General features: G+C 41.8%; 1 protein-coding gene and 1 pseudogene across 1 annotated transcript in view; one reads left to right on the top strand and one right to left on the bottom strand.

The window, feature by feature from the left end:
• Positions 1 to 15,618, top strand: part of SSPN (sarcospan) — a 104,704-nt gene that overhangs the window by 41,327 nt on the left and 47,759 nt on the right. The gene's annotated exons all lie outside the window — the stretch shown is intronic.
• On the bottom strand, positions 2,940 to 3,655 carry LOC102530676 (ferritin light chain pseudogene; annotated as a pseudogene).

The following is a 15,618-nucleotide window of genomic DNA, read 5'->3' as shown; positions in this document are numbered from 1 at the left end:
GCATCCATTTGCCTCGAGAGGAATTTAGGAATGTTATAGAAGGAATACAAAGGGCTAGGATGGGTTAGTATTTTAGTCTCTGACATTCAAATAGGAGTTTCAGAAAAGACAATAGTCATTTAAGCCAGATTTTGCCCAGAAGGAGTTTTCTAAATTTGTTTAACGATCAAGACTAAACCCAGCTACTTCCAATCATAGAGTTTCTCCCATCGTGTAGCGAAGACAGCCCTTCCCCCTAAGATGGCTAAGCTGCAAGGACCGCTGACTAAGGAGAACAGGACATGACACAGAGGAAGCAGAAAGGCTGAATCCTGCCCCTTCTGGTCCAAGAGAAGGAAGGCAAGAAGTTTGAGGAGGTCAGATATCAAACTCTCACTCCTATCTCCTACAGGAGGTTGAACGTTGAGTGAGTAAGGTTTTAGAGGCACCCAGATAGGTATGTGGAAGCTGAAGGTCGGTTGCACTAACGTCTTACTTTTCTGAGGCTGTGGCTCCCAGAGAAAGTTCCAGCCTTTGGCTTGATTCACATCCCAGATGGTGCGAAGGAGGTGGCATCGGGGTAGAGGACAGTGTGGTTCAAGAGATGAGCCAGTGGTTCCTCCTGCTCACATATGTGACCTTAAAGGGGACCCTGAGTGACGGGTCCCAGCAGTGCAGAAAGAGCCTACAGACCAGCAGAGGCTTAGGTACAGGGAGGGGAGGCTAAAGAGTGTCGAGACGTAGAGGCAGAGGACTTGAGCCACAGATCCTAGTGTTGGGAACTAAGTTTTCACCTGCAAAAGCCAGACCACTTGACACACCTCAGCAGTCCCCAGGGAGCAGTGCCCCTTGCGTCTCCCCTAAGCTTCTATCAAGATGCAAATTCTCCGCCCCTTTTCCTATACCCAGAAGCTTCCAAAGAGAAGAACAGAGGAGGGAGGGGACTTCTGAATGGCTGAGCACTTATCTGACGTCATCTGAACAGAAGCTGAGTTATCTGAAGAGATAGTACAAATGATTGGATAGGATTAACACCTGCAGATTAAACAAAATAGGTACCTACTGGCCACCCCCACACTCTCCAGTTCCCTTACAATGTGGGGACTTAAGAAATCTGAAAAGTTATAGTGAAATAGAGAGACTGCGTGTTTTAAAAAATTTTTTTTGGTACATCTGAGTGTATTCCATGTGACTGAATATTCAGTGCTACTATACATCATTAAAACTAGGAGTTAAATGAGGATTGACTGCAGTAAATTATTCTCAATGTAACTCAATAATACAGGATAAAGCTGAACTAAGAAACTTGTCTTCAAAATGTGTGGCATTATTTCCAATTGTTCTAAGTAAGAACTGTCCTAAGTCATTATCAGACCCTCTTCCTCCAATGACATTAAAGCAGACTTCAGAATACAGAGCTAATTTAAGAGTCTTCACGGATTTACTAAGAGCCAAACAAGTGGATTGATTACCCCTATTGAAATCCTTTCAGAGTAACAAAGCACTAAAAATCTATACAATCGCCCCTGAATTGTATGCTTCACTCCTTTTTCTCTAATCATTTATTGTCATTACTTTAATTTTTCCCTGTGCTCTATGATTTCTAATTCCAAGTAAGCTAGAGGAAACTTGCTTCAACTCAGAATCTGATATTTTATATTTTGAAATTCATTGAATGAATAGTTATTGAACAAGTCCCTCTTCCGAGTTAGGCATTTTGCCCCCTGTCTGTAGCCCCCCTTATTAGTCAAAGGGTGGCGATCGAGGGAGTGACGGCTTTGCCCATTCAGTAACAGAAGTAATAATAAATGTAAAAGTGCTCATCATTGGTCAAGCATTATAAAGAGAATTACTTTATATAAATTATCATGTTTCATCATTAGGGCAATTCTACAAGTTGGTGTTATTTTTATCCTTATTTTATAGATGAGGAAACTGAGACAGAGAGAGATTAATTCTCTTGCTCCAAAGTCAGACAGCTAGTAAGTGGCGGGGATGAGAATCAAACCCGCTCACTTAACTTGCTAGCTTCTCTTACCAATGCCGCTGTTCTCTGGTTTGTTTCCCTGCTTCTCTGTCGGAGCGCTGTAGCTCATGCTTCTGTGGCATCGGGCTGCGTTGCTAGGTTTCGTTTAAGTCTTTATCCCATAGTGATGGAGCATTTCCTAGGTACGTACCACCGCATTAGGCGCTAGGTGGGGGCTGGACCACCGATCAGTTCACATGATTTGTGAGGACATGGATTTGTCAATAACTATTATACAGACAGTAAAATTAGGGCTAGCTTGAGGTTCCAGGAATGTACTGTGGGAAGGGCATTAAAGGTGATTGGATGCTTCCTGGGGAGACCATGGAAAGCTTCCTGAAAAAGTGGAATCCAAAGTAGAATCTGGAATCCTCTGCAGGGCCCTGAAGACCTTCCAGGGGGGTTATAAAGTCAAAACTACTTTCTTAGTTATAGTAAGTTATAGGCGCCCTTTCTCTGTGTGCAGTGTCGTCTTCCCACAGGTTACTTGATGTGCACTGTCACAACACAAAGAGTGCAGAGAACCCAGCTGCCTTCCATCGATCCAGGCATTTGCAAATATTTAAAACACATGCCCCTGTTTTCACTATTGTTTTGGAAATTATAGTTGCATTTATTAAAATATTTATGTTTTTAATTTTGTTTTTAAATGGATTAATGAATGAATATTTTGAAAGATCTCAGTGTGATGCAGAAAATATCAGTAAGTGTGAGCCACATAAAATGTCTTTGGGCTTCTGAATAATTTTTAAGAGTATAAAGGAACACGGGAACCAAACCAAACTTTTTGTTGTTGTTGCAAAAAGCTCTGTTGTTTCCGTTTGGTCCAAGGCTTGGGAGAGGGCTCCAGGATGGTTGAAAAGCTGCCTGGTGACTGCAGGGAGGCTTCAGGCAGAAGCCCTGACACCACAGGGGCTCCGTAAAGGCTGCTGGGTTGCAGGGGCTCCTAGTCGTGCTTGAGGGTGAGCCTTTCGAAGAGATACTCGCCCAGCCCAGCCTGGGGACCAGAGAGCCTGCGGAGGTGAGTCAGGTGGCCGCGCATCTTCTTGATGAGTTTCACCTCCTCATCCAGGAAGTGGCTCTCCAGGAAGTCACAGAGATGTGGGTCTGCGCCGGCAGAACCCAGGGCATGCATCCAAAAGGGCCTGGTTCAGGTTCTTCTCCAGGACAATAGCAGCTTCTATAGAGTCCTGGGTTTTACCCTACTCATCTTGAAATGGCTTCTGCACATCCAGGAAGAGGGCGCGACCACCGCGCTGGTTTTGCATTTTCAAGAGTCTTTCTGTGCCCTCGCGCTTCTCCTCAGCCAATTCACAGAAAAAGTGGCCAACGCCCTCCAGAGCCACATCGTCGCGGTCAAAATAGAAGCCCAGAGAGAGGTAGGTGTAGGAGGCCCGCAGATGCATGTTGACCAGGTGGTTGACAGAGGCCTCAACCTCGCTGGAATAATTTTGACAAACCTGGGAGCTCATGGTTGATCGGTAGTAAGGAGTTAAGCTCACAAAACGGTGTTGGCTGGTCCCAGAGGCTGAAGATAACACAGTGGCTGGTTCTGAAGGATGCGACTGGAAAAAAGGTTGAAGGGTGGTCGGAGGCTGGAGCAAGGGGCGTCCCTGGGTCTGTTCCGTCCAAACACTGTTGAAGCAAGAGACAGATTCACGGGACCACTGAACTCACTGCCAAAACCAAACTTTTGAGGACCGCTGGAACAGAAGAAAGAATACTGAAGTTGGCGTCAGATGACTCCAGCTCAGGCTTCACGTCTGCCGCTCTGTGCACGGGGTGGTGGGGAGCCATCCAAACACCCCAAGTCTTGGTTTCTCCCTAATGCAAGAGGGAAGCAGCACCTACTTGCTCCCAAGGTGTAGATCAAATGAGATGAAGAATGTGGCATCGCCCAAGTCATGAGAGGCTCTCCTAACATTTGATGGGCAATGGATCCTGCTTATTTCAGTGCAAAGTATATACATTCACTTTAGAATTTTAAAAACGCATATGAGAGTAGTTCAAGACCATGGTAAAAAAAAAAATCCAAATACTCCAGGTTTTTTTGTGGGAAAAAAAATCTCCTTGTCGTTAGCCCATCACTCCCACTCCACATCCACCCGCATCCTTTGCTGTTCCAGGAGGACATTCTGTTACAGCTCTAATAGGCGTACTCCTCTCCTGTGATTAGCGATTTCAGGCCATTCTAAAAGGTCCCTGCTGTGAAAGATGGGGATATAGCTCAGTGTATTGTCCCTACTTAGATGCTAATATATCATTTAAAATATGAATAAGATCATTAGACCTCTACCTGATGCCCCACCACTTCTTTTTCCATTTTTTTTTTTTACTACACTACCTTTTTAGACAGTCTCTTGACTCTACCCTATGAAAGATGAGGGTCCAACTTTCTTAGCCTTCCTTCCATCTTTATCTTTCTCTCCTGCTTCCCTGTTTCTGACAGTGTACACTTCACTTGTCAAAGCTGATAGTCTTCATTTTTATCCTGTATCAAGTTATTTTTCCTATATCATGTCTACTTGTTGATTGAACTGTCAATTAAAGAGATTTTTAATTAAGTTCTAACTTTTCAGGTCCACCTCTGACCTGTGCTCTCTATTCTTGCAGATTCAGAGCCTTCCTATGGTTTTTTTTTTTTTTTTTCCAGAACCCTGACTCTGGAATCCTTCTTTCTGGAGATCATCAAGGATGCTTCTCCTGCCAATATGCTCTTTTCCTCTTTATCGATCTCATTTGTATACTGATGAGTTCTTCCCTTTTCTCTTTACTCATAAATTTATTCTTTTCTTCTTCCTGTTTTACTTCTTTATGGCCATTTCAATAGGGTCTTGGGAAAGAGGATAGGCAAATACATATGCTCAATCATTATATCAGGAACCCACAGTATTTCTCTTAAAAAGCTATTTTAAGGATTGGTGGACTGGCCATTATATCTTCAAATTTTATGTTTCAAGACATTTGGAAGTTAAATTCCAGTACATCAAAGTATATTACCCTGATCATTTTTCTTCTTTCTTTCTGTTATTATGTTGACTGTGGCTCATGTATGTGAATGAGTAAACTTATATGATGTCTTCAAGGATGAATGAAGAAATGAAGATTTATTTAATATCATAAAACTGGTATAGACAAAGAAAAACATGTTTGCAACCATCTCAAAAGCGCAAATGAAATATGGGATACATGTGATTTCTGTCCTAAGTTTATAAATTTCTTTCAGTGGGACAATCTAAGACATGGAAGGCAGAGCTCTCATGGTTAACAACATCTTAGGGAGGAAATGGCCAGGGTTTCACTGGTCACCAAGAAAATAAATACACCTTGTTTACAACCCAGTGAAGATGAAGGAAAAATAAATCAGGAAACTTCCTCACTGTAGCCACAAAAAATGTTAGACCTTTGAAGGTCAAACTCACACTGGCAAGGCATCATCACTAACTTACACACCTGATCTTTAAATACTATCGTGGTTAAACATTGATTGTTCTTCAGGCTCCACTTAGACCACAGATACTGACCACATGTGTTTTTTTTTTTTAACAGCTTTATTGAGGTATGATGAACATATAACAAACTGCAAAATTTAAAATGTGTAACTTAATACATTTTGACATATGTATACACCCATAAAATCGTCACCACAATCAAGATAATGAACACATCCCTCACCCTCCAGAATCTTTGTAACTCATCCCTCCTGGCCCTCCCCATCCCCCTACCATCTCCATGAAACCATTGTCAGCTTTCAGTCACTGATTAGATAAGCCTGAATTTTCTAGGATTTCATAACACCATGTGTCCTTTTTCTGTCTGGCTTTTTCTCTCGGAATAATTATTTTAGATTCTGCCATGTGGTTGTTTTCACGTTAGAGCGATTACAACCAAAGCTGCTGCGCACATCTGTGTCCACATGTTTACGTGGACTTAGGCTTCATGTCTCTTGGGCTGGATCACGTGGCAAGTGTATATTTAACTTTTTAAGAAACTATTAAACTCTTTTTCCGTAGTTCTTGTATTATCTTGCGTGCCTACCAGCAGTGTGTGAGAGTTCCAGTTCCCCCACATTATTGTCAATACTTGGAATGCCCAGTCTTTACAATGTAGCCATTCTAAGGAGCGTGTAGTGATTGCTCATTGTGGTTTTAATCTGCATTTCCCTAATGACTAATGATATTGTATATCACTTCTGGTGCTTATTTGCCATCCATATATCTTCTCTTGGGAAGTGTCTATCCAAATCTTTTGCCCATTTTTTATTGGATTATTTGTTTTTCATTATGGAATTTGAGAGTTTTAAAAAATTTATCCTGGGTTTAAGTCTTTTATCAGAATGTTATTTGCAAATATTTTCTCCCAGTTAATAGCTTGTCTTTTAATTTTCCTACCATCTAGATAATTTTATTTTTCGGCCTTTATGGGAACTTCCATTTTTTAAAACAATGATAGCAATTATATCTAGACAATCACATCCAGTTCAGTTGTACAGAAAGTCCGGGATGATGTCTTAACCTTTCAAACTTACGTTTCAATGAGGCAGTTTACTTGAACTTTTAGTTATTATGAGCAATATAATCCTATATAATTTATAGACCTTATTTCTTAAAATTAAAAAAGATTACAAAAGCTATCTTTTTATGTCATTTAAAGTGAATTATAGTCTGAATATAAAAATGCATTTTGAGTTTCTGAAATTACAAAAATTTAAGATGCTGGCATTCTTTTAGCTCCCTGTCTCTTTCTCCCGGTTTTCATTTAGATATTTTAACCTGAATTGTTCCAGTTAAATAATTTATTCAGTCTCTCTGTCTTCCCCACTTTTTATACATTGAAGACTCATAATCATTAGATTGGCCATAGAATACTGGGCTATATGGCTCACATTCTGTAATAAATAAAAGGGAGAGTATGAATGATGGCTCTATCCCTTTTCCAAGACTCTCTATTCTTATGGTGGTATAAACGTTCTGCTAGGTTTAATCCTGGAATTGAGACAAACCCTGGATAAAGATATTCAAGCAGTATATTTTAAAGTCAGCACCCTAGACTTGTCACACCCTTTCTGCAGGCACCGGAAGCTGAGCATCACTGGACAGCTCTAACAAGTGACTTCTTTATCAAAAATCTTCTTTATCACTCTTATTCTTATATTATTGGTGCTTGTGCAGAGTAACAGTAGATATTCCTTCAAAAATAGTTGAAGCGGCATAATCTGGACATTCTTTGGAAGTCACTTAATCCTCTATCGTAGAAATACCATCCCCACGTTGCTTAGGTCACATACTCGCGCACTATTCTCTTTCCTCCCTCATCCCCAGTCCTAGGACCTTGTCCAAGCTACCATCATCTCTCTGCCGCACACTTTTACAGCAGCCTCCCTCCTAATGTCCCTGCCTCCATCCTTTCCCTCCATAGTCCACTGTCCATGCTGTAGCCAGGTGACGCTTTCAAAACACAGATCTAAACACATTTCTTTCCTGCTCAAATCTTGGCCATAGCTTTATACTTAGCTTAACAATAAAATCACATTCTTAGTGTAACTTTGCAAGGCTCTGCACATTGAAGTTTATTCTTAAGGGAGTAAAAATACAAGAACAGAGGGAGATAGGATCAAAGGAAGTTCAAAATATAAAATGAGCAAAGCCAATTGGATATAGGGTTGTGGCAAGGATCCAATGAGGTGACTTAAGCAGAAGGCCTTTGTGAAACATAAAGCATTATTTTAATGCCATTATCATATTAGTATCATTCTTTTCTGTCAGTGAATCGTTGGAATTACTGAATACCAGAATTTCACTATAAAAAATGTTTAAAATAATATAAAGAATTTAAATTTTTATTATTTAAATCATTGTTCATTTAATTATTTAAATTATTATTATTAAATATAAATAATTTTTAAAGTAAAATAATAATTTAAAGCGACTTGCTATTCCAGCCTAGGCGCATGAAATCCTGGCATACGGGGTTGGTTGCTACCTCGCTCTGAACACTCAGATAAACCTTTGTTTGCATCCCTGGTCCTTGGAGATGCTCAGCCTCAAGCAGTCATGCTGCCCCTTGACTACTGGGTCAGGAGCATCCTGGGGGATGGGCTGTGAAGGTGATGGAAGCCCCCCAGGGGTCACGTGTCGTGACTTAAATCCACTCAGCACCACCTGTTGCTTCTCCTCCCATCAAAGAGCACCTTGTTTTCTTCTCTTGGGCTCACTGGGAAGGATTAACCAAGGGTCCCTGGGGACCAGAAGTCTTGAGGCAGTGGGTTGTAACCATAAATCCTTTGGTTATGAGGAGCAGAAATCCCAGAAAAACCAGGAACTAGAGTCAGTCTCTCCTGGTCTTAAGTACTGCATAGTTTCCTTCACGTCTGATTCTGACTGCATGCTCTCTGCTTTAGTAAGTGCACGAGATCCAGCACAGCACCCTCCGATTCTCCATGTACCATGCGTGTCAGGACTGGTCATTTCTGCCATCTGCTGAGGACAGGACGAGCTGCTCATTTCCCAATTCCAGGCTTTCAAGAGAGGAATCTGGTCGGTCCATATTACCTTTTGAACAGGGTCCCAAGTCTCAGTGCACTGCTGGCCAATGGATCAAATCTCCTGTGTCAGCTGTTTAGCAGTCATTCAATTATTTGAGGCTATAACATGCAAATTCACACGCTTTGGGGCGCTCAGTAGTCACTAAGAGTGGGAACCCCTAAGAGTGGGAACCCCAACCGACAGTGATGTGGCCAGGGCAACAACAGGAATTCCTAATACATGAGAAACAGTAAAGTGTAGTCATTAAGAGCATGGAGTGCTTAGCATGTGGAGCTAAACCACGAGGGTTGAAATCCTGGCTCTAGCTGGTGACTTTGGGCAAGGAATTTTACCTCTCTGTGCCTCCTACTTCCTCATCTGTAGAATGGAAAGGCTAATAGTACCTTTCTAATAGTGTTGTCATAGGATTAAGAGAGGGTGTGTGTGCGTGCGCACGCGCACACATGTGTGCTTGGTATACATTAAGTGCTATGTAAGTGCTAGCAATCATTATAAGAATGCAAATCTGCAGTATAGAATGGGACAAATTTAGAAGAGCTGAGCATGGCCAATTGGATAATAACTACCCAGATATGAAACCAAGCTTAAGTGGGCAGTGTGGGGAAGGACATCAATCAATGGGCACAGCAAGAATGAATTCTGAATTCCTCAGCTAACATTTTGGGGACTGAAATACAGAGGGATTTGGGCAGAGGAGAGGAAAAAGGAGCAGAGTGGGCGAACATCTCAGCTGCTCAGACACAAGATGCTCAGATGTGCCCCTGAGGTCACAGATCTTCCAGGGTCAACTCAGCAAGCAGGGCCCCTGGTCTGCTCTCCTAATAGTAGCAGCTGGTTTGGGGTAAAACCCTGAAAGCCTCCAGGAGTCTAAAGACATTAGTCTTTAGAAATATGGTATTAGTGTGACTATCTGGACTAGATTAATGAATTCAGTCAGTCACTTATCACACTTGGCACCTGCTGTGGGCCAGGCTCTGTGCTGGGGATGCAGCAGTGAACGTGTCAGAGCTCAAAGAGTCACAGGCTTACAGCTGGCATCAGGTGAAGAACTCACTATGGCATGGGGACTTTCAAAGGAGCAGCATGGGTGCTCTAGGAAAGGGCTTGAGGGACAGAACTGACCAAGGTCAAGGCCGGCTTCCTGGGACATGGCTTGGGGAGAGGGGTGAAGAGTGTTCCAGGCATGGAGAACAGAGTGTTCTCAGAGGCCCAGCAGCAAGCAGAGGCCAGTGCTTGCAGAAGGAAAGGACCCTAGTGTGGCTGGGGATGGGACAGAGAGGAGAAAGGGAGGGTGGAAGGGCCACCAGCAGCAGAGTCATGCTAAGAGGTTTGTACTTTTATACTGAGGGCAGTGGAAAGGGTGGAGAGATTAAGCGTGTCACGTGTGGATGGATCTCACTCACATGGACGGATTGCCTTCTCCTGTTTTGCTGGGGACGGGAGCCAGCACTATGACATGGGAGGAGGGGGCAGGGGCCACGGTACCATCAGGACACAGGAAGATTCAGAAGCAAGTTGGGCCGGTGTCAAGAGAAGTCCCCTCTCCTTCACAGTTTTGCTTGTGAGCTCTGTGTTCCTTAAACCATACCCATAAACAAAAGCTCTACATGGGCGTATTTTCAAGACTAGATTTCATGCCTCGAGGCTAAAGCTACCTGCTGAAGGAGGCAACAGAGCCAGTTCCGTTTCCAGCTGTGTGCCCTCGTAGGTCCCTGCCTCCCTCACACATGCGCACACGGCTGCAGTCACCCTGCTCCAGCTCAGCACTTGGGTAATTGAAACCCAGATGGTTGGATGTGGGGCTTGGCCAGGCTTGCTTTCTTTTTTGCAGTGCCATAGTGAAATATTTACTTAGGATGCTGTCTTTTCGTATAAAGAAGACTCATTGGGTCCTGATGTGAGGAAGCATGCCCCGTGTTACATTTTTGTTGGCGCAGCAGAGGATTGCTCCCCCCTTGGGGTGCACTGTACGCTCCCACAAGCCCTCTTGGAACCAGAGGACTTGGCAAGGCTAAGGGTGTCGCTGGAAAAAGTTGGTGAATTTATGTTTCATCCTCTTTCTCCACTTCTCCTGGAAGTGTGAACAAATAATGAAACTGCTAAAAAAGAAAGGCAGCACACAAAAAGGAGGCCGTACAATTGGCCCTGGAAAATTCAGAATCTGGATCATTAGCCGTGAGTCTGAGTTGGAGGTGCTGAATATTCATTCACACGATCATACATATAGCGGCAAGACTTCTCTTGACACAACGAACAGAGCGTCCTGACACCTTTAGACACTACAGTGCTTGCAGAACCTCATCAGAAGCGATGCCAAGGGAAGGGACTTTCTACTTCACCTCCCACACTACCTCAGAAAGCCCCACCATCAGACATGACGTACGTAATCTCGTGCTGCAGAATATCAACTGCACCCCTAAATGTAAGAAATTCGATTCCTCCTAGGTTAGCTACCTAGTTACCCCTGGGTTTTCTGGGCAAACAGCATATTTTCCCGCAATCTAAAATTTAACTTTAAAGTTCAAGGCTTAATAACTCAGCACTTTTTAGTTCAGAGAGAGATTCTGGGCTGAAAGAAACATTAAGATACACAAAAACTTGAAAGGTGCTTGAGGTCTTTTGAGAGGAATGGAGAGAAAGTCAGATTTTTGTCTTTTTGTCGTCTCCTGAATCATACAGCATCTCGTACAAAGTGAGGGGCTCAACAAATGCTGAGCTCAGCTCCCAGCTAAACATTCTATCAAGTATTGTTTGCATGCATAGAGCATACAGAGAGTAAGAGGGAAAGTGGGGAGACGTGCAGCAGAATGTATAGCTCTTGAAGGGAAGAATTAAACATTTCCAGGAGGGAAAAAACCCCTATTGTCTGCCAGCCTATTCAGATCTACGCACTGACGTCCCCACCATAATCCGTGCTGGTGTGGCTGTGATCCCGGGAAGATCCTGGTGGAGGTCAAGAAGCAGGCTTAACAGAAAACAGAACGATTCTCTTATACTGCCCAGAATCTCATACAACTTTTACTTTTGCTTAAAGAGGACCTATTTTCTTTATCACTTTGGTCATATCAGTAAAAACTGTGATCCCTGTGAAAATCTTTTTCCTTTCTTAGAGTTTAATATTCATTTCCCCCCCTTTATCCAAAGAAGCTATTCTCAGTATAGTTGGGGAAAGTTTCATTTTATCCACTGCTTTGTTTATCCAAATCCTGTGCCATCTTCTTCTTTTTTAAAAAAAATTATTTGCTTGAATTATGAAGCAGTGCCTTGCTGTGCTTTATTTTTTTTCCATTTTTTTAATTGAAGTATAGTCAGTTTACAGTGTTGTGTCAGTTTGTGGTGTATGGCATAATGTTTCAGTCAGACATATACATACATATATTTCTTTTCATATTCTTTTTTTATTATAGGTTACTACAAGATATTGAATATAGTTCCCTGTGCTCTACAGTATGAACTTGTTGTTTATCTACTTTATATATATTAGTTAGTATCTGCAAATTTCTTAACTCCCAATTTATCCCTTCCCACCCCCTTCCCCTCTGGTAACCATATGTTTGTTTTCTATGTCTGTGAGTCTGTTTCTGTTTTGTAAATATGTTCGTCTTTTTTTTTTTTTTTTAGATTCCACATATAAGTGATATCATATGGTATTTTTCTTTCTCTTTCTGGCTTACTTCACTTAGAATGATAATCTCCAGGCCCATCCATGTTGCTGCAAATGGTATTATTTTAGTCTTTTTATGGCTGAGTAGTATTCCATTGTACAAATATACCACGGCTTCTTTATCCAGTCATCTGTTGGTGAACAGTTATGTTGTTTCCATGTCTTGGCTATCGTAAATAGTGCTGCTATGAACATTGGGGTGCATGTATCTTTTAGAATTAAGGTTCCCTCTGAATATATGCCCAGGCATGGGGTTGCTGAATCATATGGTAATTCTATTTTGAGTCTTTTAAGGAATCTCCATACTGTTTTCCATAATGGCTGCACCAGACTACATTCACATCATATACAAAAATAAACTCAAAATGGCTTAAGGACTTAAACATAAGACAAGACACTATAAACCTCTTAGAAGAAAACATAGGCAAAACATTATCTGATGTAAATCTCAGCAATGTTCTCCTAGGGCAGTTACCCAGGCAACAGAAATAAAAGAAAAAATGAACAAATGGGACCTAATTAAACTTATAAGCTTTTGCACAGCAAAGGAAACCATAAGCAAAACAAAAAGGCAGCCTACAGAATGGGAGAGAATATTTGCAAAAGATGAGACTGACAAGGGCTTGATTTCCAGAATATATAAACAGCTCATACAACTTAATAACAAAAAAACAAACAACCCTATCCAAAAACAGGTGGACACCCAAAACAAGCAGTTCTCCAATGAAGACATACAAATGCCAATAGACACATGAAAAAATGCTCAGTATTGCTAATTATCAGAGAAATGCAAATCAAAACTACAGAGAGGTATCACCTCACAGCAGTCAGAATGGCCATCATTCAAAAGTCCACAAATGACAAATGCTGGAGAGGCTGTGGAGAAAAGGGAACCCTCCTACACTGCTGGTGGGAATGTACTTTTGTGCAGCCAGTGTGGAAAACAGTGTGGTATATTATTTTTTAATGCTCTGTGTGGAAGCTAATAGCATTCTCGAAGGATGGATTTACCTTTTGGAACAGTCAACAGTTGTCTGGAGGTGAGTAAAGCCTGTGGCAGGTTGGAGGGATCAAGTCCTGAGAACGGACTCACCTGATTTTGGGCCCCGACACTGCCATCAACTTGTAGTGAGTCTGTGGGCAAGTGGCACAACTAATCCGAGGCTCATTTGTAAAAAATGAGGAAGCAGCGTCATTTATTCACTCACTCACACATTCATTCATTCATTCAATAGAAGCTAATTGAGCATTCACTATGGGGAGCAGGTAACTGGAGTGGAAGGATAAGGTGATTACCTCTGACTTTAAATTTCTGTCCTATGTTGGTAATCAATCTCTAATAAAATAAAGTTAGCAGGCTAGGTTTATACAAGCAGTAAGTAATAGGATGAGTATCTTGGGAGGCTCTTATATCACATCTGAAGAAATTTCTTGAAGAAAAGTTCCAAATGTTTGGGCAACTATCACTTAACTAAGTAAAAGTTTAACTTCCTTTAATTGACAAGGGTGAAGGAGCAGGGTGATTTCAGATGCATTAGTTGGTACCTGAAACTGATCGATTAACTTCATTCAGGATAATGGTTTACAAACCTAGTTACACATCAAGATTACCTGTGGAGCCTTTGAAAAGTTCAGATGCTGTATCCCAACCCACTTCCTGAATTAGAATCTCTCCAGGAAGGTCTGAGTTCCAGGAATTTAAAAAGAACATTTGTGGGTGATTCTGATACACAGCCAGAGATAAGAACCACTGGCTGATTGTAAGCCCTCATACTTTCAGGAATTTTTAACTTTCTCTTAGTGCATTATACCTATCTCTTCTTTTCACAAAACTTTCTTTTAAAAATATTATCTTAGCATCATCTAACTATTGAAACTAAATTCAATCCATATATGAAGATTTGGTCCAGAGAGAAACTTCTCTGTCTACCAAGTGTGATGTTTTTTAAATTGAGCATCCATTTATGTACCTAATTCTCTTTTTGTTGTTTAGGTGACTATAAAATAAACCTAAGACCCAGTCTCTTCTGAGGTGAATTTCTCTTGAAAACTAAGGGTTTTGGGTGGGTGTATGTTTTATTTTGTTTTGTGTTTTGTTTTGGTTACATCATAATGTCAAGTGCCCGTTAGAGGACAACAGACAAATAGGAAGAAAAAAACATCATCCATGTCCCACTGCGCCCAAGCAACAGCTTTTAGCATCTTGATGAGTTTTTCCTAGGTGCTAGCTTCATTCTTATTAAACCTCAAGCAACTTCCTTCAGTAAGCATTTCACATTTCCTCCCTGTTCTTCTTTTGCATTGTTTCTCCTACTCCCTCTAAACAGGATGTATGAGAGGATTAAATTATTTGAATTTAAAATATAGATTGTTTAGGCTTGTAGGAACAGAACAAATAATAATGCATGATACTGAAGAAAAAAAAAAAAGCCCCGTCCTCAAATTTGCATGATGTGTTAAATGTTTACTGCAGATTGCTTAGGGATAAAAAACATGTCTAAGTAAAAAGCAGGTGTTGAAGAAAGTTGCAAATGATTGACAGGCATGGGATTCATGAACTCCAGTAAGACCTTGGTTCTCAGTATTCAGGAGCTGAGAGAAGGCTGTTCTCCTAGGGGCCAGCTGCCTGGTATGGCTGGATTTTGAGGCTTAGTCAGCCCCTCTCACCTGGTCTTGGGTCTGATTATACCTTTACTACCCTGGGGCGGAGAAACAAAAAAGTACAGGTAAGAAGGGTTGACTCCAAGTACTAGGCTTAGGGGAGGACCTGTTGGCTGGGTGGGATGGTGCCATAAATCTAAAACTGTAGGTCTGATCTGACAACTTCCAGAGTCACCTCATAGACAGAAATCCACATAGTATGAATGATCACACTGCTGTGCCGTACGTTTCCCTGGTACACAGGCTGTGTGCCTTAGATCAAGAGGCTCTGGAGTAGAGTCTGTTTGCCTTCGCACCTTGCTGTACCTTGCACACAACCCTGCCCTCACACATGAAACACTCTGTTGCAGAAAAGTGTGTTATAGCTGGGTGTCACAGCTCAGTCATGACAGCAACCTGGATCCGGATGAGAGACCAAGCAGCACTCAGAGGGTTGGAGAACTCAGGTTTATTATGACAGCAGGCTCATAGGAGTTAACACTCCAAGCTCTGGACCCTGTCTGTAGGTTTACACAGGATTTTATAGGCTGCCAGTCTAGACTTCGCAACATTTTGTAACATGTATGCAAATAAGGTATAACAAAGGTGACTAATTAGGAACAAGCTTTGTAGAAATGGACCAATCAGGAGTGAAGGAAATGGACCAATCAGGAGTGAGCTCCATGCAAATGGAGCACTACAAATGGACCAATCAGGAGTTAGCTCAGGGAACCAATAGAATCTTAGGGGTAAGTTCCGCTTTC

This window comes from Vicugna pacos, chromosome 34, assembly GCF_048564905.1.
Source record: "Vicugna pacos chromosome 34, VicPac4, whole genome shotgun sequence".
NCBI lineage: Eukaryota > Metazoa > Chordata > Mammalia > Artiodactyla > Camelidae > Vicugna > Vicugna pacos.
Note: the sequence above shows the minus strand (reverse complement) of the source record. Positions and strands in the feature narration are given on the sequence as shown.